At 39.1% G+C, this 25807-nt stretch overlaps 1 pseudogene; it reads right to left on the bottom strand.

The window, feature by feature from the left end:
* Window positions 1-2909: 2909 nt before the first annotated feature.
* LOC103304779 (eukaryotic translation initiation factor 2 subunit 3-like) lies at window positions 2910-25507 on the bottom strand (annotated as a pseudogene).
* Window positions 25508-25807: the final 300 nt, after the last annotated feature.

Here is a 25807-nt window from a genome sequence, read left to right as displayed (position 1 = left end):
GAGGCTTAGGCCTGGCAAGGGCAGGCGGAAAGCTTGGCTTCCTCTGTTACCTAGGAAACCTTGCTCTCTGTGGCTGTAGCCATCTTGGTTTGGGTTAATTTGCATACTCGCTCTGATTGGATGGTGGGCGTGGCTTGTGGGTGTGGCTTGTGGGTTGGTTGGAGGTATGGTCAACTTGCATATTTGTCTATTATTAGATAGGATAGCTAAGATATGGAAGCAACTTAGGTGTCCCATCGATAGATGAATGATAAAGATGTGATATAAAATGAAATACTATTCAGCTATAAAAAAGAATGAAATATTGCCATTTGTGACATAGATGGACCTACACAGTATTACACTAAGTGAAATAAGTCAAGCAGAAAAACACAAATACCGTATTTCATTTATACGTGGAATTTAAAAAAACACAGACAAAACAAATGAGCAAATAAAAAACAGAAACAGAGCCATCAGAGAACAAACTGATGGTTGCCAGAAGGGAGGGTGTTTGGGGAGGGGTAAAAAGGGGCAATATGAAGTACAAACGTTCAGTTATAAAAGTCACAGGATATAATGTACAGCATAAGGAAAATAGTCGATATTATCATAACAACTTTCTATGGATACAGATGGTTACCGACATTGTGGTGATTGCATTGTAAAAAAATATAAATGTGAAATCACTATGTACACCTGGAACTAATATATTATTGCATGTCAACTATAACTTTAATAAAAAAAAGAAATTACATTGAATTCTAAAAATAATTGTTACTTGTGCCCATATTGACTTATTGATTGAACTATTATCAAGTCAATCATCTATAATAACACTGCATTCATTTCATTTACTGTTTTCAGTAGAAGCTCTTAATACATCCATATATGTAGCTTTCTTGTATTAATTTAACTTGATCAAAGGGTAGAATCCAGAGTTCTACCTTTTGAAGTGGATAAAATAGCCAATCCTTTTTATTATCTCTAAGGGCTCTTGATAAAAGAGAGTTAAGAAAGCAAATGATTATGCCAAGAACAGAAATAACAACACATAATGCTTGTTTACTTTAAAATGAAATTAGTCACTATATGACTAGAAACTGAAAATTTCACCAAAATATAAATCTCTAAAGTGACAGGTTTATAGGAAGAATGAAAATCACAATATTATTGAAAGCTATTGGGGAGAAGATTTATTCAACTACATGCATAACCATCTCAAAATGGGCTCTGTTGTCTTCTCTCTGAGTATTCTCTAAGTGCAAATGAGGAAGAAGGATTCCATGATGGCCTGTCTCTTCCCGTGGCACTGATGGAGCCTGCTCTGTTAAGTTACCGCAATTGCAGGCTATTTCAGAAGGGGGTGCAAGGACAGTCTGATATGCACAGTATGGCCGCCGTGAGCATAGCTGGGGCATGCTGAGGCTTGCTGTGAAAAGATGATCCTTGGCTTATCTGAACAAGGTAGCTTGAAACATATAATCTAAGATCAAAACAAATCATATCCAGAGCCAATTTTTAAACAGTATCTAAAATGTCATCTACTGATAACATAATGTGTGGAATTAGAAAGAAATTCTCCTGGAAGGAGAAGAGATAAAAAATACAGAGCAGAGATGCTGGCAGAAGAAGAAAGCCCAAAGCAGCTGCTCACAGAGCTGCCATCTGTCCCAGGGCCATTCTGGGCTTCTCTGTTCTACTGTTCTTGCCTCATGAACCCAGGGACGTCTGAGTCACTTTTGCCAGTGGGCAGACAGGTCTTCATAACTGGTAAACAGCATGAACAAATAATCCTGACTCAAAAAATATATATACTGTACCTTAGACATCAGAGCCAGCAGAGAAAAAAAGATTCAGGGCGGAAAGAAAGTTATCTAATAATACATGAGATTGTTTTGGTACTTGTTGCTATTGATTAATAAGGGTTTATTTATTTATTTATTTATTTATTTATTTATTTATTTATTTATTTTTTACTCTAACGCAGTGGTTCTCAACTTTTCTAATACCATGACCCTTTAATACAGTTCCTCATGTTGTGGTGACCCCCAACCATAAAATTATTTTCGTTGCTACTTCATAACTGTAATTTTGCTACTGTTAATGAATCATAATGTAAATATTTGTGTTTTCCGATGGTCTTAGGCTCTACAGAGAACTGGCTAGCAGGGTCCTACAGGTTGAGAACCGCTGCTGTATAGCCTAAGACCATCGGAAAACACAGATATTTACATTATGATTCATTAACAGTAGCAAAATTACAGTTATGAAGTAGCAACGAAAATAATTTTATGGTTGTGGGTCACCACAACATGAGGAACTGTATTAAAGGGTCGCGGCATTAGAAAGGTTGAGAACCACTGCTCTAAAGGATTGTTTATTTGAACCTATTAATTTCTTTTCACTCAACATTGCAAAGATAAAGCAACATAAAATATGAGGCAAAGGGAGGCCGGTCTTTAAGAATTCGTGTTTTCAAACTTTTACTGGTATAACAATCCTTTCAAGCCTGGAGCCACTCAAAGATGAATCATGAAAATAAGAAAAACTTTCTTTCCAACAGGTTTGGCGGTACGTGTGCTACAGCAAGGCTGGTTGTAGCAAACAGCGTCATTCAAGCCTACATTGTGACATAAATTAGACATTACTTGGAAATAATTCCTTTATGCTGAAATGCAAATTCAATCCAACATTATGCCAATTTTTGCAATTATGCTACACCCCATTTTAGTACTAGAGATCAAATGTTCACCACCAAAAAATGGGAATAACAGCTACTACTAAGGTAATAGCTGTGAAATTCATTCCCCGGTATTGCTTTGAAAATATGTCCCTTAGGTTGTTAAGAGAAAATCTGACTTTAATGAAATGTATTTTTTAACTGGAATTCTTCAGTCATCAAATTGAAATAATAAGAGGAATGACGGTTAGCCTGTCATTCTTCTTATTTGACCCCAACCAATTAAACACCAGTGTTTTCTCAACTCTTCTGCTAAGGGGGCACAACTTTTTCTCCTACTTCTGTGCACACAGGATTAGACAAAACGATTTTGCCCAGATCAGCCTCAACTGCACCTAGCTCTTCCTCCTGTTGACAGGAATATTATGTTCACCAGGAGCACTTCACTCTTTTTCACAACTTTTGCACCTTAGCTGCTTTCTTGTCTCCTTCAGTGCATGCACCTCAGAGCCTTTTAAGCAGGAAATAGGAGGGTTTCAATTCTGTGAAAATCTCAGGTAAAGCACCAACTGCATCAAGTACCTGCTTCACCATTATATCAGCCCAGAACAAAGTGGGGCCAATTTTTGTTCCTACTTCAATAAGACTTCCTGGAGCACATACTGAAGATCATCATGTTCCCCAAACAGTGATACAGTTTTGAAAAAGATCAAACTACACATGAGTTTTCCTTCCCTATCTTTGGAAACAATACCAGGTCTGACTTCCATCTCCTAGCCCACCTTTAGCATTCCTTTTAGAATACCACCACCAGCTACGCCCCCTTAAGTTCATCGACTTCACAGCCAGGTTTGTTGATATCAAAAGACCTAATAACAATAAGTGGGGGTCCTGAAGTAAAGTCTCTTGGGGGCACTAGAATTTTCTTTACTATGTACTCACAGACAACTTCAATGTTGTACTTCAGCTGAGCAGAAATTGGAATAATAGAATGCAAGGATCTGTTCATACTGTTCTTAGCTTGGCTTTTTATTTATTTTTTATTTTTTATAAAATATATTTTATTGATTTTTTATAGAGAGGAAGGGAGAGGGATAGAGAATTAGAAACATCAATGAGAGAGAAACATCTGATCAGCTGCCTCCTGCACACTCCCCACTGGGGATGTGCCCGCAACCAAGGTACATGCCCTTGACTGGAATCGAACCTGTGGCCCTTGAATCCGCAGGCCGATGCTCTATCCACTGACCCAAACCAGTTAGGGTGGCTTTTTATTTTTTTACCAAAGAATTTTATTTTGTGGAATCAAAATATGCTTCAGTTTCATGATTTCTATAGCAGCCAGGTGTGCAGAAGTCTGAAGCTGAGGGCAAGTCTCATTCCAGCTATCAACAGAAGAGCTGCATCCATTACTGCTACACTGTCCAGCAGAATAGCCATCAAAATATCGTGGCCAGTGAACATATTCCTAGAAAAATACAACCTTCCAAAACTCAATCAGGAAGAATCTAAAAATCTCACAGGCCGATAACTATGGAAGAAATTGAAACAGTCATCAAAAAGCTTCTAGCAAACAAAAGCCCAGGGCCAGATGGCTTCACAAGGAAGTTTTACCAAACATTCAAGGAAGAACTAAAACCTATCCTCCTCAGACAATTCCAAAAAATTCAAGAGGAAGGAACACTTCCAAGCTCCTTCTATGAAGCCAGCATCACCCTAATATCAAAACCAGATAAAGACAACACAATGAAAGAGAATTATAGGCCAATATAACCTCATGAATATAGATGCCAAAATCCTCAACAAAATTCTAGCAAATCGGTTCCAGCAGTACATCAGAAAGATCATACACCATGACCAAGTAGGATTTATCCCGGGGATGCAAGGATGGTACAATATCCACAAATCAATAAATGTGATACATCACATAAACAAATTGAGAGATAAAAATCACATAGTCATATCAATTGATTCAGAAAAAGCATTTGACAAAATCCAACACCCTTTCTTGATAAAAACTCTCAGCAAGGTTGGGACAGAAGGATCATACCTCAACATCATAAAAGCCATATATGACAAACCCACAGCCAACATCATACCCAATGGGCAAAAATTAAAACCATTTCCCCTAAGAACAGGAACAAGACAGGGATGCCCACTCTCACCACTCCTGAACAACATAGTACTGGAAGTACTAGCCATTGCGATTAGACAAGAAGAAGAAATAAAAGGCATCCAAATTGGAAAAGAAGAAGTAAAACTGTCCTTATTTGCAGATGACATGATACTATACATAGAAAACCCTAAAGACTCCATAAAAAAATTATTAGACTTAATAAATGAATTTGGCAATATAGCAGGATACAAAATTAACACCAAGAAATCTATGGCATTTCTATACACCAAAAGTGAACTTACAGAAAGAGAGACTAAAAAAGCAATCCCATTTACCATCGCACCAAAAAAATTAAGATACCTAGGAATAAACTTAACCAAGGAGGTAAAAGACCTATATGCAGAAAACTACAGGACACTGAAAAAAAAGATAGAGGAAGACATAAACAGATAGAAGAACATACCGTGTTCATGGATTGGTAGAATCAACATCATTAAAATGTCCATACTACCCAAAGCAATCTATAGATTCAATGCACTTCCCATTAAAATACCAATGACATATTTCACAGACCTAGAATGAACTTTCCAAAAATTCATCTGGAATAAAAAAAATTTTTAAAAAGACTCCAAATAGCTGAAGCAATCCTGAGAAAGAAGAACAAAGTAGGTGGGATCTCAATACCAGACATCAAGCTGTATTACAAAGCCATTGTTCTCAAAACAGCCTGGTACTGGCACAAGAACAGACATATAGATCAACGGAATAGAGTAGAGAACCCAAAAATCGACCCAAACCACTATGCTCAATTAATATGTGACAAAGGAGGCATGAACATACAATGGAGTCAAGACAGTCTCTGAGAAAACCAAGATAGCGGCATAGGTAAACACCTATACTGCTGCCTTGCACAACAATTTCAAAACTGCAACTGGAAGACAGAGCGGACATTGTCCAGAACCACTGGAAAGCTGGCTGAGTGGAAATTCTACAACTAGAAGGAAAGAGAAAAGGACACTGAGACTCAGAGGAGCTGTGGAGGACAGAGGAGTGGAGACACGTGTGTGCAGAAAGGGCGGGTGGCTGAATACACGGCTGGCTTACTCGTGGAATACGGAGAGGGTGGGCAGCAAGTGCACTGTTAGCTTTCTCGTTCGGGAGGAAAACAAAATCTCCCGACTGAACTGAACTCCAGTTCCGGGTGAGACTTTGGGTACCCAGACTTATTTGGGGAGAAACTGGACTGTCTGGCAGCGGGTGAAACTTGAGGGCAGCCTTCTCTCAGAGGTGCATGCAGCCATTGCCATGGGGCATGGAGACCCAGAGGAACTGCGGAAGCAGAGGTGAGGAGGCGCATGAGCGTGGAGAGGGCTCGGGCAGTTGAATGCGTGGCTGCCTTTCTCATTCCAGAGAAAAACAAAGCCACCCGACTACACATACTCCAGTTCCGGGTGAGACTTTGGGTACCCACACTCATTCAGGGAGAAACTGGACTGTCTGACAGTGGGCAAAACTCGAGAGCAGCTTTCTCTCAGAGGTGCGTGCAGCCATTGCCACGGGACACTGAGACCCAAGCCTCTCAGGGTGGGGCTGACGGGAAACCAAGGCTGCCTGCTCTTCCCTGAGACCCCACCCCATCCAAACTGAGCACAGAAGCTCTCCCAGTATAGACACAGCTAATCCTCACAGCCAATTGGCCTGGAGGTCAACTCTGCCCAGTGATACCGACAACAATCAAGGCTTAACTAAAACAAGACTGTGCAGCCCACAAAGGGGTGCACCAAGAGTGTCCACCTCAGGTAACTGGAGAGGTTGAGCCACTGGGCCCAAAGGACACCTCGCACACAAAGCCACTCCATCAACTCAGGGAAGCAGATAAAATGCGGGACAAAGAGGCAGATCACAAATGAAAGAAATGGAGGAAAGCAGAAGACTGGACATAGAGTTCAAAACCACACTTATAAAGTTACTCAAGAATCTGTTAAAAACCTCTGAGGAATTTAGTGAGACCTTTAAAGATCTTAATGAGAATGCCAAAAAAAAAAAAAAAATGGAAAAGGACCAATCAGAAATTAAGCATACATTGTCTGAAATAAAGAATATACAGAAATTCAACAGTAGATCAAAAGACCCCAAGAATAAAACCAAAGATTTGAAACATGAGGAAACAAAAACCACCCAACCAGAAAAACAAAAAGAAAAAATAATCCAAAAATATGAAGATAGTGTAAGGAGCCTATGGGACAACTTTAAGCATACCAACATCCAAATTATTGGGGTGCCAGAAGAAGAGAGACAGCAAAATGTTGAAAACCTATTAGAAGAAATAATGACAGAAAACTTTCCCTATCTGGTGAAAGAAATAGACTTACAAGTCCAGGAAGCGCACAGAACCCCAAACAAAAGGAATCCAAAGAGGACCACACCAAGACACATCATAATTAAAATGCCAAGGGCAAAAGACAAAGAGAGAATCTTGAAAGCAGCAAGAGAAAAACAGTTAGTTACCTACAAGGGAGTACCCATACGACTGTCAGCTGATTTCTCAACAGAAACTATGCAGGCCAGATGGGAGTGGCAAGCAATATTCAACGTGATGAACAGCAAGAACCTACAACCAAGATTACTCTACCCAGCAATGCTATCATTTAGAATTGAAGGTCAGATAAAGAGCTTCACAGACAAGAAAAAACTAAAGGAGTTCATCAACACCAAACTAGTACCGTATTTCCGGCGTATAAGACAACTTGGCGTATAAGATTTTCCTGGGTTAAAAAGTCGTCTTATATGCTGGAAAATACAGTAGTCCAATATATCTAATCCATTGTATCTAATCCCATCAATATAGTCCAATATACCGTATTTTCTGGCGTATAAAACAACTTTTAATCCAGGAAAATCTTATACGCCCAGTTGTCTTATACGCCAGAAAGTACGGTATTATATGAAATGCTGAAAGGTATTCTTTAAGAAGAGGAAGAAGAAGAAAAGGGTAAAGATAAAAATTATGAACAACAAATACATGTCTATCAACAAGTGAATTTAAAAATCAAGTGAATAAAAAATCTGATGAACAGAATAAACTGGTGTATATAATAGAATCAGGGGCATAGAAAGGGAGTGGACTGACAATTCTCAGGAGAAAGAGGGTGTGAGGGGTGTGGGAAGAGATTGGACAAAAATCTTACACGTGGAGATAGGAGAAAATGGCGACGGAATAGAGACGGGTTTGGAGTCTGTTCCTGGGGCGGAGTGTCGGAGAGGCAGAGGCTCGCAGAGGGATTGTATGTGGGCAAACCAAGGGACAGCTGGACTCCAGGAGAAGGCGGGGGAGTGCTGGGCAGTGTTCCCCTGACCGTGCAGCACCCACAGGGGCTGGGTCCCCTCCCGGAGCTGCGGGCTCACCTGGCGCCTCGCCATCTTGCAAGGAAAGGAGGATTTTATCAGAAACCTGACTTTCCACGACAACTGCAAACACTGAACGGCTGCGATCACCAGACCACCGGTCCCCTATCAGCGCAAACATTCGGATTCAAAGGAACTCTTCGCTGCACCACGGAAAGGTCAGATTTCGCCTGAAATAAGGTGCGGTTTCTAATCCCCGCGGTGGGTGAGGGAAGCGCTGGGTGAGGGAAGCGCGGCAGCCGCAGGACCGGCAGGAGCCGGGAGGTCTGTGCCTAGAAAAATCTGTGGCAGTTGGAACTGCCGTGATCCGTGAATGTGGAGGGGGGTCTTCTGAGCTGCTAACAGAAGTGACCTCTTAAAAGCAACTCATTTTAATCTGACGAGGAGGGTCAGACTAAGAATTTTCAAAGGAGTGCAGGATCCTCAGTTTTGCGCGCAGACCCACGGTCCGCACACTTGGGCTCTTTCTGACTCTGATTGCTGAGCCCAATACATAGAAAAACCCAGGTGGAAACCCTGAAAGTCTGCAGGGGGAAGGTGATTTTTCGGAACCTGGGGACCAGAGCTGCGTGTGACCATCAGAGAGGCAGCTCTGAGGCACACACCTCCACAAGCTCTGAGGTGCACACTTCCACAAACCGGTAGTGAGTGCCATAGAGGGGAAAAAAAAAAAAAAAAGCTAGAGGCCCGGAAGTCAATTCAGAAACACCGCCACCCAGGGGCTGAAACGCTAATTGTCTCTGGTGTAATAAAAAATAAATACGAGAAATTAAGACACGGCCGGCTTAAAAAGCAGGACTGGCTTTCAACACTGAGGAGCCCTGGAATGAAGCTGAACTGAAATACCGCCCAGACTGGGAAACAGGCGTACCAAACAGAATAATAGAGGAAGTGAATGACAGCCGCTACTGCACATTTTAGTCTTCCTATTTTTTAATTTTAAATTCTTTTTTCAATTTTTTAAATTTTTTATTCTCATTTACTTTATTTTTTATTATCATTTTTTGCATCTTTTATTTAAGAAACTAAATTTTTTTCTTTTTCCTCATTCGATTTTCACCTTTTTAATTATTACATTTTTATTTTCAATCAGCATTATTATTACTATTATTTTACTTTTTTTTTTTTTAATGTCAGTTGATTTTCTCTTTCTTTTATTTTTGGATTAGTGTCCTACATTCGATTTGCATCTTTCCCTTACAATTGTTTTACCCTATCTCAAAGCTAACACTATGCCATCACTCTCCTTCTAACCTTTCCCCTTTTGGTCTCCGGTTTATCTTAACCCTTTCTGGCTTTAGATTTTCCCTACTTTTTCAGTTTACTCTCTGCTAAAACTTCACCCTACTTATATATCTAATTCCCAACCCCCTGCTCCAAATCCATACAAACCTCTCTCTATGCTACCTAAAAAAAAAATTATTTTTCTCTCTGGCCTTTTGTTGTTGTTTGCTTGAAAGTTGATTAGATTGAATTTTTATGCTTTTTTATGAGATTGTTTTGATTATTCTTTTTGTTGGTTTGGTTGGTTCTTTTGTTTGCTTTGTTTTTGTTTGTTTTTTACTTTTGTTTTCCCTTGCCTCACTAGATATTAGCTGGTGTTGCAGTTTGTATTAATCTCCAGGCTCGTGTTGCTGGAATTTGCTGGAAATAGTGGTTGTTCTAGTGGAGTTTACTACCCATATATATAGTTTGTTCCCCTTTTCTCTCTTAGTATCGTTCTTGTCTCTCTTACTCTTTCTTTTCTTTTCTTTTTTTCTTTCTTTCTGCTCTTTTCCCAAGTTAAGATTCACACTCTTTGTTTTTTTTTGTTGTTGTTGTTGTTCTTTCTTTCTGCTCTCCCTCTTCCACTCCAACTCCCTAATTTGTCTTTCTCTGGTGGTTACCTTTATTGGAAGTTATTAATATCGTGAATACAATTCTGTTCAGTGCCTTGTCTGTTGTGCCTGGTTGTGTTGTATTTTGTACCTTTAAATCAACGCCGGAGAGAGAAATCTATATAACCAGACATCCGGAGAAGAGAGACCATGAGGAGACAAAGAAACAGCCCCAACAGGAAAGAGAAACAGGCATCACCAGAAAAGGAAGTAAACTATTTAGAGGCAAACAACCTATCAGAGAAAGAATTCAGAGAAATGATCATAAAGTGGCTGAAAAGGATGGAAGACAAATTCGACAATATGAGTAAGAACCAAGAGGAAATGAAGAAGAACCAAGAAGAAATGAAAAATGACATCGCTGCTGTAAAGAACTCAATAGAAAGCATCAAGAGTAGACTAGACGAAGCAGAGGACCGCATAAGTGAGCTAGAAGACAAGATGGAAAAAAATACCCAATTAGAACAGCTTCTAGAAACAAAAATTAGAAAGTTTGAGGAGAGCCTAAGGGAACTTCGGGACAACACAAAACAAAACAACATCAGGATAATAGGGGTGCCAGAAGGAAAGGAAACTGAGCAAGGAATAGAAAACCTGTTTGAAGAAATAATAACAGAAAACTTCCGTGATATAGGGAAGAAAAAACCCACACAAATCCAAGAAGCTCACAGAGTTCCAAGCAAAATGAACCCCAAAAGACCAACGCCAAGGCACATTATAATCAAGTTGGCAAACACCAACGACAAAGTAAGAATCTTAAATGCGGCCAGAGAGAGACAGACAGTTACATACAAAGGAACCCCCATCAGACTAGCAACTGATTTCTCAACAGAAACTCATCAGGCCAGAAGGGAATGGAATGAAATATACAAAGTCATGCAAAGGAAGGGTCTAAATCCAAGAATACTGTACCCAGCAAGGCTATCAATCAAAATTGAAGGTGAAATCAGGAGCTTCACAGACAAAAAAGGACTAAGGGAGTTTATCACCACCAAACCAGCAATGAAAGAAATGCTAAAGGGTCTGCTGTAAAAGAAAGAAATAGGAAGCAAAGAAGGAACACAGGGGTATAGAATAAAAATGGCATCAAAAAAGTACCTATCAATAATAACTTTAAATGTAAATGGATTGAATGCCCCAATCAAAAGACACAGGGTAACAGACTGGATAAGAAAACAAAACCCAGATATCTGCTGTCTACAGGAAACCCACCTCAAAAAAAAGGAGGCATACAGACTGAGAGTAAAGGGCTGGAAAAAGGTTTTCCAGGCGAATGGAAATGAAAAAAAAGCTGGGGTAGCAATACTTATATCTGACAAATTAGATCTCAAAGTGAAGGACATAACTAGAGATAATGCAGGCCACTTCATAATACTAAAGGGAGAAATCCAACAAGAAGAAATAACTCTGGTAAACATATATGCACCCAATACAGGAGCACCAAGATACATTAAAAAACTCCTGGAAGATATCAAAGGAGAGATTGACAGCAATACAATCATAGTAGGAGACTTCAATACCCCACTATCACCATTGGACAAATCCTCTAAACAAAAAATCAGCAAAGAAACATCAATCCTAAATGACTCACTAGAACAGATGGAATTAATCGACATCTTCAGAACATTTCACCCCAAAGCCACAGAATATACATTCTTCTCAAGTGCACATGGGTCCTTTTCAAAGATAGACCATATCTTAGGTCATAGGCAAAGTCTCTCCAACTTCAAGAAGATAGAAATCATATCAAGTATCTTCTCAGATCACAGTGGCATAAAACTGGAAATCAACTACAATAAAAACAACCCAAAGAAATCAAACTCTTGGAGACTAAACAGCATGCTATTAAACCATGACTGGGTTACCAAAGACATCAAGGAAGAAATAAAAAACATCATGGCAACAAATGACAATGAAAACACAACAATCCAAAATCTATGGGACACAGCGAAAGCAGTCCTGAGAGGGAAGTTCATAGCTCTACAAGCCTACTGCAAAAAACAAGAAACAATGGTAATAAATTACCTAACCCAACAACTCAAAGAGTTAGAGAGAGAGCAACAAGATAAGCCCAGTGTAAGCAGAAGGAAAGAAATAATAAAGATCAGAGCGGAGATAAACGACATAGAGACCAAAGAAACAATACAAAAGATCAACAAAACCAAGAGCTGGTTCTTTGAAAGGATAAACAAGATTGATGAACCTCTAGCCAGGCTCACCAAGAAGCAAAGAGAGAGGACCCAAATAAACAAAATCAGAAATGAAAGAGGTGAAATAACAACAGACCCCGACGAAATACAAAGGATTGTTACAAAATACTACGAACAACTCTATTCCAACAAACTGGACAACCTAGAAGAAATCGACATATTCCTAGAAAAATACAACCTTCCAAAACTCAATCAGGAAGAATCTAAACAGCTCAACATGCCAATAACTATGGAAGAAATTGAAGCAGTCATCAAAAAGCTTCCGGCAAACAAAAGCCCGGGGCCAGACGGCTTCACAGGAGAGTTTTACCAAACTTTCAAGGAAGAACTAAAACCTATCTTCCTCAGACTATTCCAAAAAATTCAAGAGGAAGGAACACTTCCAAGCTCCTTCTAAGAAGCCAGCATCACCCTAATACCAAAACCAGATAAAGACAACTCAATGAAAGAGAATTACAGACCAATATCCATCATGAACATAGATGCCAAAATCCTCAACAAAATTCTAGCAAATCGAATCCAGCAGTACATCAGAAAGATCATACACCATGACCAAGTAGGATTTATCCCGGGGATGCAAGGATGGTACAATATCTGCAAATCAATAAACGTGATACATCACATAAACAAACTGAGAGATAAAAATCACATAGTCATATCAATAGATGCAGAAAAAGCATTTGACAAAATCCAACACCCTTTCTTGATAAAAACTCTCAACAAGGTGGGAATAGAAGGATCATACCTCAACATAATAAAAGCTATATATGATAAACCCACAGCAAACATCATACTCAATGGGCAAAAACTAAAACCATTTCCCCTAAGAACAGGAACAAGACAGGGATGCCCACTCTCACCACTCCTGTTTGACATAGTACTGGAAGTATTAGCTATCGCAATTAGGCAAGAAGAAGAAATAAGAGGCATCCAAATTGGAAAAGAAGAAGTGAAGCTGTCCTTATTTGCAGATGACATGATATTGTACATAAAAAAACCAAAAGATTTCATAAAAAAACTAATAGACTTAATAAATGAATTCGGCAATGTAGCAGGATACAAAATTAACGCCAAGAAATCTATGGCTTTTCTATACACCAATAATGAACTTACAGAAAGAGAGACTAAAAAAGCAATCCCATTTACCATCGCACCAAAAAAATTAACATACCTAGGAATAAACTTAACTAAGGAGGTAAAAGACCTATACACAGAAAACTACAGGACACTGAAAAAAGAGATAGAGGAAGACATAAACAGATGGAAGAACATACCATGTTCATGGATTGGTAGAATCAACATCATTAAAATGTCCATACTACCCAAAGCAATCTACAGATTCAATGCACTTCCCATCAAAATACCAACAGCATATTTCACAGACCTAGAAAGAACTCTCCAAAAATTCATCTGGAATAAAAAAAGACCCCGAATAGCCACAGCAATCCTGAGAAAGAAGAATAAAGTAGGTGGGATCTCAATACCAGATTTCAAGCTGTATTACAAAGCCACTGTTCTCAAAACAGCCTGGTACTGGCACAAGAACAGACATATTGATCAATGGAACAGAATAGAGAATCCAGATATTGACCCAAAACACTATGCTCAATTAATATTTGACAAAGGAGGCATGAACATACAATGGAGTCAAGACAGTCTCTTCAATAAATGGTGTTGGGAAAACTGGACAGATACATGCAAAAAAATGAAACTAGATCACCAACTTACACCATACACAAAAATAAACTCAAAATGGATACAGGACTTAAACATAAGACAGGAAACCATAAAAATACTAGAGGAATCCACAGGCAGCAAAATCTCAGACATATGCCAAAAGAACTTCTTCACTGACACTGCCCCTAGGGCAATGGAAGCTAAAGAGAAAATAAACAAATGGGACTACATCAAAATAAAAAGCTTTTTTACAGCAAAAGAAACAATCAACAAAACAACAAGAAAGCCCACTGCATGGGAGAACATATTTGCAAATGCTATCACTGATAAAGGTTTAATCTCCAACATCTACAGGCAGCTTATGCAACTTAATAAGAGGAAGATAAATGATCCAATAAAAAAATGGGCAACAGACCTAAACAGAATATTTTCAAAAGAAGACAGAAGGAAGGCCAAGAGACACATGAAAACATGTTCAAACTCACTTATTATCCGAGAGATGCAAATCAAAACAACAATGAGGTACCATCTCACACCTCTCAGAATGGCTATCATCAACAAATCAACAAAGACAAGTGTTGGCGAGGATGCGGAGAAAAAGGAACCCTCGTGCACTGCTGGTGGGAATGCAGACTGGTGCAGCCACTGTGGAGAACAGTATGGAGTTTCCTCAAAAAACTGAAAATGGAACTCCCATTTGACCCAGTAATCCCACTCCTGGGAATATATCCAAAGAAACTAGAAACACCAATCAGAAAGGATATATGCACCCCTATGTTCATAGCAGCACAATTCACCATAGCTAAGATTTGGAAACAGCCTAGGTGCCCGTCAGCAGATGACTGGATCAGAAAACTGTGGTACATCTACACAATGGAATACTATGCTGCCATAAAAAAGAAGGAATTCCTACCATTTGCAGCAACCTGGATGGAATTGGAGAACATTATGTTAAGTGAAATAAGCCAGTCAATGAAAGAAAAATACCACATGATCTCACTCATTTATAGGTAATAAAGAACATTATAAACTTGAACAAAAAGATAGATACAGAGACAGTAAAGCATCAAACAGACTGTCAAAATTACAGGGGGAAAGTTAGGGAGAGGTGGGGGAGATAAGAGATCGATCAAAGGACTTGTATGCATGCATATAAGCATAACCAACGGATGAAAAACTCTGGGGGGTGAGGGCATATATGGGAGTGGGGTGGGGGGTGGCAATGGTAAGATATGTATACATATAATACCTTAATAAAAAAAATGAAAAAAAAAAAAGTAGAGCTGGAGTAAGAACAGCCCTCTGTATCTGGAGCAGCCTGGCAGGTTCTGGGCTTTACTTCTGCTAAAAAAAAAAAAAAATCTTACACGTATGGATGAAGACAGAGGCGGGGGGGTAAGGGCATGGGGTGGGGTGGGGAATCAGGTGGAGGGGAGCTGTGGGAGGAAAAAGAGGAACAACTGTAATAATCTGAACAATAAAGATTTATTAAAAAAAAAACAAAAAACGCCAACTCATTGGCACTGAAATATAAATGAAAAAAAGAAAAAAGAATCCAAAAAGTTGAAGATAGTGTAAGGAGCCTCTGGAACAACTTCAAGCGTACCAACATCAGAATTATGGGGGTCCCAGAAGAAGAGAGAGAGCAAGATACTGAAAACCTATTTGAAGAAATAGTGACCGAAAACTTCCCCTACCTGGTGAAAGAAATAGACTTACAAGTTCAGGAAGCGCACAGAACCCCAAACAAAAGGAATCCAAAGAGGACCACACCAAGATACATCATAATTAAAATGCCAAAGGCAAAAGACAAAGAGAGAATATTAAAAGCAACAAGAGAAAAACAGTTAATTACCTAAAAGGGAGCACCCATACGACTGTCAGCTGATTTCTCAACAGAAACTATGCAGGCCAGATGGGAATGGCAAGAAATATTCAAAGTGATTAATAGCAAGAAACTACAACCAAGATTACTCTACCCAGCAAAGCTATCATTTAGAATTGAAGGTCAGATAAACAGCTTCACAGATAAGGAAAAGCTAAAGGAGTTCACCACCAAACCAGTATTATATGAAATGCTGAAAGGTATTCTTTAAGAAGAGGAAGAACAACAGTAGACTACAAGAAGCAGAGGACCGAATTAGTGAGTTAGAAGATCAGGTACAGAAACAAGCTCAATCTGAACAGCAATTGGAGAAAAGAATTAAAAAGCAGGAGGAAAGCCTAAGGGAGCTTCGGAACAACATGAAACAAAGTAACATGCGTATAATAGAGCTGCCAGAAGGACAAGAAGAGCAGCAGGGATTAGAAAACCTATTTGAAGAAATAATGACAGAAAACTTCCCGGATATGGGAAAGATAAAGTTACACAAATACAGAGAGTCCCAAGCAGGATCAACCCCAAAAGACCCACACCAAGACATATCATAATTTCAATGGCAAATATAAATGATAAAGAGAGAATCTTAAAGGCGGCAAGAGAGAGACAGAGAGTTACCTACAAAGGAACACCCATCAGAGTGTCAAATGATTACTCAACAGAAACACAACAAGCTAGAAGTGAATGGAAGGAGGTATACAAAGTGTTGCAAAGCAAGGGACTGAATCCAAGAATACTATATCCAGCAAGACTATCAATCAAAATTGAAGGGAAAATCAGGAGCTTCGCAGACAAAAAAAGGCTCAGGGAGTTTATCACCACCAAACCAGCAATGCAAGAATTGCTAAAGGGAATACTGTAAAAAGAAGAAATAAACAGGTAAGAAGGAATACAGACACAAAAATAGATATGACTATAAACAAATACCTTTCAGTAATAACTTTAAATGTAAATGGACTAAATGTTCCAATCAAAAGACATCGAGTGGCTGAATGGATAAAAAAACATGACAATATATATGCTGTCTATAAGAGACCCACCTCAGAGCAAGAGACTCACACAGATTGAAAGTGAAGGGATGGAAAAATATCTTTCAGGCAAATGGAAATGAAAAAAAGCTGGGGTAGCTATACTTATATCTGACAAAATAGACCTCAAAGTAAATGCCATAATAAGAGATAAGGAAGGCCACTTCATAATACTAAAGGGAGAAATCCAACAAGAAGAAATAATTCTGTTAAACATATACACTCCCAATATAGGAGCACCCAAATACATTAAAAAAACTCCTGGAGGATATCAAGGGAGAGATTAATAGCAATACAATCATAGTAGGAAACTTTAATACCCCACTATCACCATTGAACAAATCCTCTAAACAAAAAATCAGCAAAGAAACAGCAATCCTAAATGAATCACTAGACCAGATGGAATTAATTGACATCTTCAGAAGATTTCACCCCAAAGCCACAGAAAATACATTCTTCTCAAGTGCACATGTGTCATTTTCAAAAATAGACCATATGCTGGGTCACAGGCAAAGTCTCTTCAAATTCAAGAGGATAGAAATTATATCAAGCATCTTCTCAGATCACAGTGGCATAAAACTGGAAATCAACTACAATAAATACAATCCAAAGAAATCAAACACATGGAGACTAAACAGCATGCTATTAAACAAGGACTGGATCACCAGAGAGATCAAGGAAGAAATAAAAAACATCATGGCAACAAATGACAATGAAAACACAACAATCCAAAATCTATGGGACACAGCAAAAGCAGTCTTGAGAGGGAAGTTCATAGCTCTACAAGCCTATTGCAAAAAACAAGAAACAATGGTAATAAATTACCTAACCCTACAACTCAAAGAGCTAGAAAAAGAGCAGCAAGAAAAGCCAGTGTAACCAGAAGGAAGGAAATAACAAAGATCAGAGTGGAGATAAATGACATAGAGACCAAAGAAACAATACAAAAGATCAACAAAACCAAGAGCTGGTTCTTTGAAAGGATAAACAAGATTGATGGACCTCTAGCCAGGCTCACCAAGAAGCAAAGAGAGAGGACCCAAATAAACAAAAATCAGAAATGAAAGAGGTGAAATAACAACAGACCCCGCAGAGATACAAAGGATTGTTACAAAATGCTACGAACAACTCTATTCCAACAAACTGGACAACCTGGAGGAAATGGACATATTCCTAGAAAAATATAACCTTCCAAAAATCAATCAAGAAGAATCTAAACAGCTCAATAGGCCAGTAACTGTGGACAAAATTGAAGCAGTCGTCAAAAAGCTTCTAGCAAACAAAAGCCCATGGCCTGAGGATTTCACAGGAGAGTTTTACCAAACTTTCAAGGAAGAACTAAAACCTATCTTGCTCAGACTATTCCAAAAAATTCAAGAGGAAGGAACACTTCCAAGCTCCTTCTATGAAGCCAGCATCACCCTAATATCAAAACCAGATAAAGACAACACAATGAAAGAGAATTACAGACCAATATCCCTCATGAACATAGATGCCAAAATCCTCAACAAAATTCTAGCAAATTGGCTCCAGCAGTACATCAGAAAGATCATACACCATGACCAAGTAGGATTTATCCCAGGAATGCAAGGATGGTACAATATCCGCAAATCAATAAACGTGATACATCACTTAAACAAACTGAGAGATAAAAATCACAGTTATATCAATTGATGCAGAAAAAGCATTTGACAAAATCCAACACCCTTTCTTGATAAAAACTCTCAATAAGGTGGGAATAGAAGGCTCATACGTCAACATAATAAAAGCTATATATGATAAACCCACAGCAAACATCATACTCAATAGACAAAAACTAAAAACATTTCCCCTAAGAACAGGAACAGGACAAAGATGCCCACTCTCACCACTCCTGTTTGACATAGTACTGGAAGTATTAGCCATTGCAATTAGACAAGAAGAAGAAATAAAAGGCATCCAAATTGGAAAAGAACAAGTAAAGCTGTCCTTATTTGCAGACGACATGATATTGTACATAAAAAATCCGATAGGCTCCGTCAAAAAACTTATAGACTTAATAAATGAATTCGGCAATGTAGCAGGATACAAAATTAACGCCAAGAAATCTATGGCCTTTCTATACAGCAATAGTGAACTTACAGACAGAGAGACTAAAAAGGCAATCCCATTTACCATTGCACCAAAAAAATTAAGATACCTAGGAATAAACTTAACTAAGGAGGTAAAAGACCTATATGCAGAAAACTACAGGACACTGAAAAAAAGAGATAGAGGAAGACGTAAACAGATGGAAGAACATATCATGTTCCTGGATTGGTAGAATCAACATCATTAAAATGTCCATACTACCCAAAGCAATCTATAGATTCAATGCACTCCCCATTAAAATGCCAACGGCATATTTCACAGACCTTGAAAGAACTCTCCAAAAATTCATCTGGAATAAAAAAGACCCCGAATAGCTGCAGCAATCCTGAGGAAGAAGAATAAAGTAGGAGGGATCTCAATACCAGATTTCAAGCTGTATTACAAAGCCACTATTCTCAAAACAGCCTGATACTGTCACAAGAACAGACATATAGATCAATGGAACAGAATAGAGAATCCAGATATTGACCCAAACCACTATGCTCAATTAATATTTGACAAAGGAGGCATGAACATACAATGGAATAAAGACAGTCTCTTCAATAAATGGTGTTGGGAAAATTGGACAGATACATGCAAAGAAATGAAGCTAGATCACCAACTTACGCCATACACAAAAATAAACTCAAAATGGATACAGGACTTAAACATAAGACAGGAAACCATAAAAATACTAGAGGAACCCACAGGCAGCAAAATCTCAGACATATGCCAAAAGAACTTCTTAACCGATACTGCCCCTAGGGCAATGGAAGCTAAAGAGAAAATAAACAAATGGGACTACATCAAAATAAAAAGCTTTTTTACAGCAAAACAAACAATCAACAAAACAATAAGAAAGCCCACTGCATGGGAGAACATATTTGCAAATGGCATCACTGATAAAGGTTTAATCTCCAACATCTACAGGCAGCTTATACAACTTAATAAAAGGAAGATAAATGATCCAATAAAAAAATAGGCAACGGACCTAAATAGAATCTTTTCAAAAGAAGACAGAAGGAAGGCCAAGAGACACATGAAAACATGCTCAACGTCACTAATTATCCAAGAGATGCAAATCAAAACAACAATGCGGTACCATCTCACACCTGTCAGAATGGCTATCATAAACAAACAACAAGTGTTGGCGAGGATGTGGAGAAAAAGGAACCCTCGTGCACTGCTGGTGGGAATGCAGACTGGTGCAGCCACTGTGGAGAACAGTATGGAGTTTCCTCAAAAAACTGAAAATGGGACTCCCATTTGACCCAGTAATCCCATTCCTAGGAATATATCCTAAGAAACTGGGAACACCAATAAGAAAGGATATATGCACCCCTATGTTCATAGCAGCACAATTTACAATAGCTAAGATCTGGAAACAGCCTAGGTGCCCATCAGCAGATGACTGGATCAGAAAACTATGGTACATCTACACAATGGAATATTATGCTGCCATAAAAAAGAAGAAATTCTTACCATTTGCAGCAACCTGGATGGAATCGGAGAACATTATGTTAAGTGAAATAAGCCAGTCCATGAAAGAAAAATACCACATGATCTCACTCATTTATGGATAATGAAGAACATTATAAACTTGAACAAAAAGATAGATACAGAGGCAGTAAAGCATCAAACAATCTGTCAAATTACAGCAGGAAGTTAGGGAGAGGTGGGGAAGATAAAAGATCAATCAAAGGACTTGTATGCATGCATATAAGCATAACCAATGGACGCAAAACTCTGGGAGGTGAGGGCATGTACGGGAGTGGGGTGGGGGGACAATGGTAAGATATGTACACATATAATACCTTAATTTAAAAAAATTGGAAAAAAAAGAAGAGGAAGAAGAAGATGAAGAAAAAAATTATGAACAACAAATATGTATCTATCAACAAGTGAATATAAAAACCAAGGGAATAAAAAATAGATGAACAGTATTAACTGGTGAATATAATAGAATCAGGGGCATAGAAAGGGAGTGGACTGACAATTCTTGGGGGAAAAGGGGAGTGGGGGGTGCAGGAAGAGACTGGACAAAAGGCATACACCTATGGGTGAGGACAGTGTGGGGGAGGTAAGGGCAGAGGATAGGGTACTAACCTGGTGGAGGGGAGCTATGGAGGGAAAAAAGAGGAACAATTGTAATAATCTGAACAATAAAGATTTATTGAATTTTAAATAAAAGACAGTCTCTTCAATAAGTGGTGTTGGGAAAATTGGACAGATACATGCAAAAAAATGAAACTAGACCACCAAACATACCAGACACAAAAATAAACTCAAAATGGATCAAGGATTTAAACATAACACAGGAAACCATAAAAATACTAGAGGAATCCACAGGCAGCAAAATCTCAGACATACGCTGAAGCAATTTCTTCACCGATACCGCTCCTAGGGCAATGGAAACTAAAGAGAAAATAAACAAATGGGACTACATCAAAATAAAAAGCTTTTGCACAGCAAAAGAAACCATCAACAAAACAACAAGAAAGACCACTGCATGGGAGAACATATTTTCCAATGGTATCACTGATAAGGGTTTAATCTCCAACATTTACAGGGAACTCATACAACTTAACAAAAGGAAGATAAACAACCTAATCAAGAAATGGGCAACAGACCTAAATAGATACTTTTTGAAAGAAGACAGAAGGTGCCGGGGGTCTTAATCCAGCATCTAGAAGAGGGGTTCAGGAATCTGGAGAAGGCACTGTGTATAAATTAATCAAGAGTCCAGAGACGAAACAATATTGGAAGGCATTTTGGGGAGCCAAAGAAGACTAAACTAAAGAAACTAAGTTCTCTCTTGTCTCAGGACCCCTTACTTTTTATTAACACAAATAGTCCTAAGGCAAGGTAGATAGATATACACATCAAAGGCAAGGGTTTAGTATACAGAATCCATTGTCAGATTGTAAGAACTACCTACAGCTGTTCAGGTGTTTGGCCAGGAGGAGGCAATAACATGTAGATTGAAATGCCCTCAGCTGTCTGACAGCAAGCAATCATTTATGCATCCTTTTCAGGTTTGGGGAGATACCCTCAGCCATTTCCAGATGATTCAGCCCTGCTGACATGCTGGAATTGGCTTCCAGCAAGAAGGAAGGCCAAGAGACATATGAAAACATGGTCAAAGTCACTAATCATCTGAGAGATGCAAATCAAAATGACAATGCGGTACCATCTCACACCTGCCAGAATGGCTATCATCAACACATCAACAAACGACAAGTGCTGGTGAGGATGCAGAGAAAAAGGAACCCTCGTGCACTGCTGGTGGGAATGCAGACTGGTACAGCCACTGTGGAGAACAGTATGGAGTTTCCTCAAAAAACTAAAAATGGAACTTCCATTTGACCCAGTGATCCCACTTCTATGAATATATCCCAAGAAACTAGAAACACCAATCAGAAAGGATATATGCACCCCTATGTTCTTAGCGGTACAATTCACCATAGCTAAGATTTGGAAACAGCCTAAGTGCCCATCAGCAGATGAGTGGATTAAAAATTGTGGTACATCTACACAATGGAATACTATACTGTGGTAAAAAAAAGAAGAAATTCTTACCATTTGCAACAGCATGGATGGAACTGGAGAGCATTATGCTAAGTGAAATAAGCCAGTCAGAGAAAGATAAATATCACATGATCTCACTCATTTATGGAATATAATGAACAACATAAACTGATGAACAAAAACATATCCAGTGACAGAGAAACATCAATCATATCATCACACCTCAGAGGGAAGGTAGGAGAAGGTGGGGTTAAGAAGGAGAGATCAACCAAAGGACTTGTATGCATGCACATAAGCCTAACCAATGGACACAGACAACAGGGGGGTGAGGGCATGAGTGAGGGGTGGGGGGGTAATGAGGGGATAAGGACACATGTAATACCTTAATCAACAAAGAAATTAAAAAATTAAAAATATATATCATGGCCAGGACAGTCAACAAAGGAGACATGTCTGACTAATTTGAAGTTTCCTTTGGTCCCTGGAATGTGTGCAGGAAACTCATCAGGCATACTACTTCCACAGGATCTACAGCATTCTGACTCAGGACAACTTGAGTCATCAGATTTCTACATCTTAGCATTAGCATATCCAAGCTTGATTGTAATATTGCTTTCTAGTTAGTTTTTGAACCTGATGGTGTGAACTCCAGACATAGCTTTTTACAACTGTGGATTTCCCATGAGCCACCTGACCAACTGTACCTCTATTAATTGTGGTTTGTCTGCTGATAACTTCATGTGAAAGTGGCATCAATTTGGCAACATCCAAGGTGGCAGGATTCTAGTGAGAAAGATGCAGCTAGCTCAGTCACCCCACTGTCGCACGCCCGGGCCATCTTGCCCAGAGAGAAGAATTGATTTTTAACACCAAATTTTCAGCATACAACTGTCTCAACACATTTAGAATATCATTAGGATGAATGATGTTCAGAGATTGTCCTTTTTTTGGAGGAAAATGTTAAATTGCTTAGAGCTAATATCATGGGATGTTGATCTACTTATTATTCAATCGTGAATAGAAGGCAATAAATTAAAGCCAACATACCTTTAAAAAAAGCTATTGGTGCTGAAACCAGTTTGGCTCAGTGGATAGAACGTCGGCCTGCGGACTCAAGGGTCCCAGGTTCGATTCTGGTCAAGGGCATGTACCATGGTTGCGGGCACATCCCCAGTAGGGGGTGTGCAAGAGGCAGCTGATCGATGTTTCTCTCTCATGGATGTTTCTAACTCTCTATCCCTCTTTCTTCCTCTCTGTAAAAAAATCAATAAAATACCTTAAAAAAAAAAAAAAGCTATTGGTTTACTAGTAGGTTTGTGTTCCCCTCCCAAGTTTCCATTAATATTCCTAGTTATAACACACACACACACACACACACACACACACACACACACACACACTCAACTGCCTTTTCCAAGAATATGGAAGACTAGAAAATGTGAAAAATATTTCACCACAGAAAGTTAGGAATGCTGGAGAAAATGTAGCAGACATTCTGTTCAGTTCAATAAAGTGAAAGAATTGCCAAGGGCTACAAAACAAAGGAACTGAAAAACAAAGCAGTATGAGAATGGGAAGGGGAGGCGTGAGTGTAGGTGATCACTATTTGGGTCATAATAGCCACTCTCTGATGGAGACAAGACCTTGAGACTATGAAAGCAAGAAGTCAGAATTGAAATCCCCACATAGAATCAGATCTCTAAGAGCTATAAACTGATGGCCAGGAGATCCTAGAAAATATTGCAAAGACAGATGGCGATACATAAGATTGTGCCACTTGTTGCCATGAGTGACTTTGAGTGGGGAAAAACATCTTGTCAGAAAGTCTGCCTTCAAGTTGGTTTGATGTTCATTTTAGTTACATGTTCTGAGTAGCTTCAAGCCAATAAATTGACTAATTGTAGGTTGGCAATATTCTTGTGAAGCCTAAAAGAAACAAACAGAAGCAAAATGCTCTAGAGGGATTCATCTCAAACCCAGTCTACTCGGGATTTCTATGAATAAAGCTCCACTTAAAATGAACTTATTCTCCAAAATACAAAACTCAAAAGGTACAATCTTCCATGAACAGATGTCAGTAGATGAAGAAATAGCCAGGTTAAATCCCTAAGAACTTGAGGTAATAGAGACATCAGCTCACATTATCAACTCTCTCTCTCTCTCTCTCTTATTCTGCTCCATGCCAGTCTGTTCCGTTCTGCCCCGTGCTGCTCTGCTATGTAAATGAGGATTCCAAAACCTCACAGTTTGATTGGTTCAAAAAGGCACTGTCCTGATTGGTCGGGATGGAGCCTCTCTGACTTGTTGGTGAAGATGCTGATGGGGATATAGCTGCACAACTTTGTTTGGACAAGGAAAGCCTCAGTCCTATTGGCTGAAATACAACCCCATTGGACATTGCCATTATTCCTCAACATCAGCAATATAAATAACTTTTATATTGTAAATAACTTCTTTATAAGGCTGACTCATATGCAGAAACAGTGTAGGCAGGCATTCAGTAAGGGAGGGAGGCAGCTAGTGCAGGCTTCTCCCTGAAGTGCAGTTTGCGTGAGAGGCCCCTGTATGGAAATGAATGTTAGGCTCTGTGTTTGTTTGTTTGTTGGTTGGTTGGTGTTGAATTAAGGATCTGCCCTATGATTTAAAAAATGAATTCCTTTTGAGAAGAAAGAAAGAAGTTGAGTCATCTCTTTTCCTGTACATGAATACTTGGCAGTAATTCAGTAAACCTACGAATAGCCTGCAACTGAAGGTTGAACCCAGCAATTGAAACTAATGTTAAATGACAGGTATTTTCCAGTAATTAAGGCTATGTAATTTTATGAAAGAATGTGGTTGGGTTAAGGGTCAAATGGGGAGTTGGAAATGCTTATTAAGGAAATCGCATTTGATAACTAAGTACAATGCCAGATGTTGGGGTCAGCTAATCTATATTTTGGCTATTTAGACACAATGTGGTCAACAGTGTTTAACTTACATTAAACTCTAATGCAATGATCTCTAAAAGCTGCCACATAATATATTAATGCTTAATAATCCTATCTAATAAAGATGGAATATGCAAATTGACCATCACATCATCACAAATATGGCGGCGCCCAGTCCCCTCAGCCCCGCCAGAGTCCCACAGTCCTTTCAGCCCAATTGGGGGTGGGGGGGCGCGTAGCAGGTGCATAGTGCAGCCGGACCCGCCCCGAGCTCCCCAGCTGCCCAGGGCCGGCCCTAGGCACAGGCAAGCCTCGAATGGTGGCTGCCCAGATGCCTAGGGCCGTTCCGAGGTGCAAGCAAGCTGTGGATGTCGGCTGCCCAGCCACCA

This window comes from Eptesicus fuscus, chromosome 15 (assembly GCF_027574615.1).
Source record: "Eptesicus fuscus isolate TK198812 chromosome 15, DD_ASM_mEF_20220401, whole genome shotgun sequence".
Lineage (NCBI taxonomy): Eukaryota > Metazoa > Chordata > Mammalia > Chiroptera > Vespertilionidae > Eptesicus > Eptesicus fuscus.
This window is presented reverse-complemented; position numbering and strand designations above follow the sequence as displayed.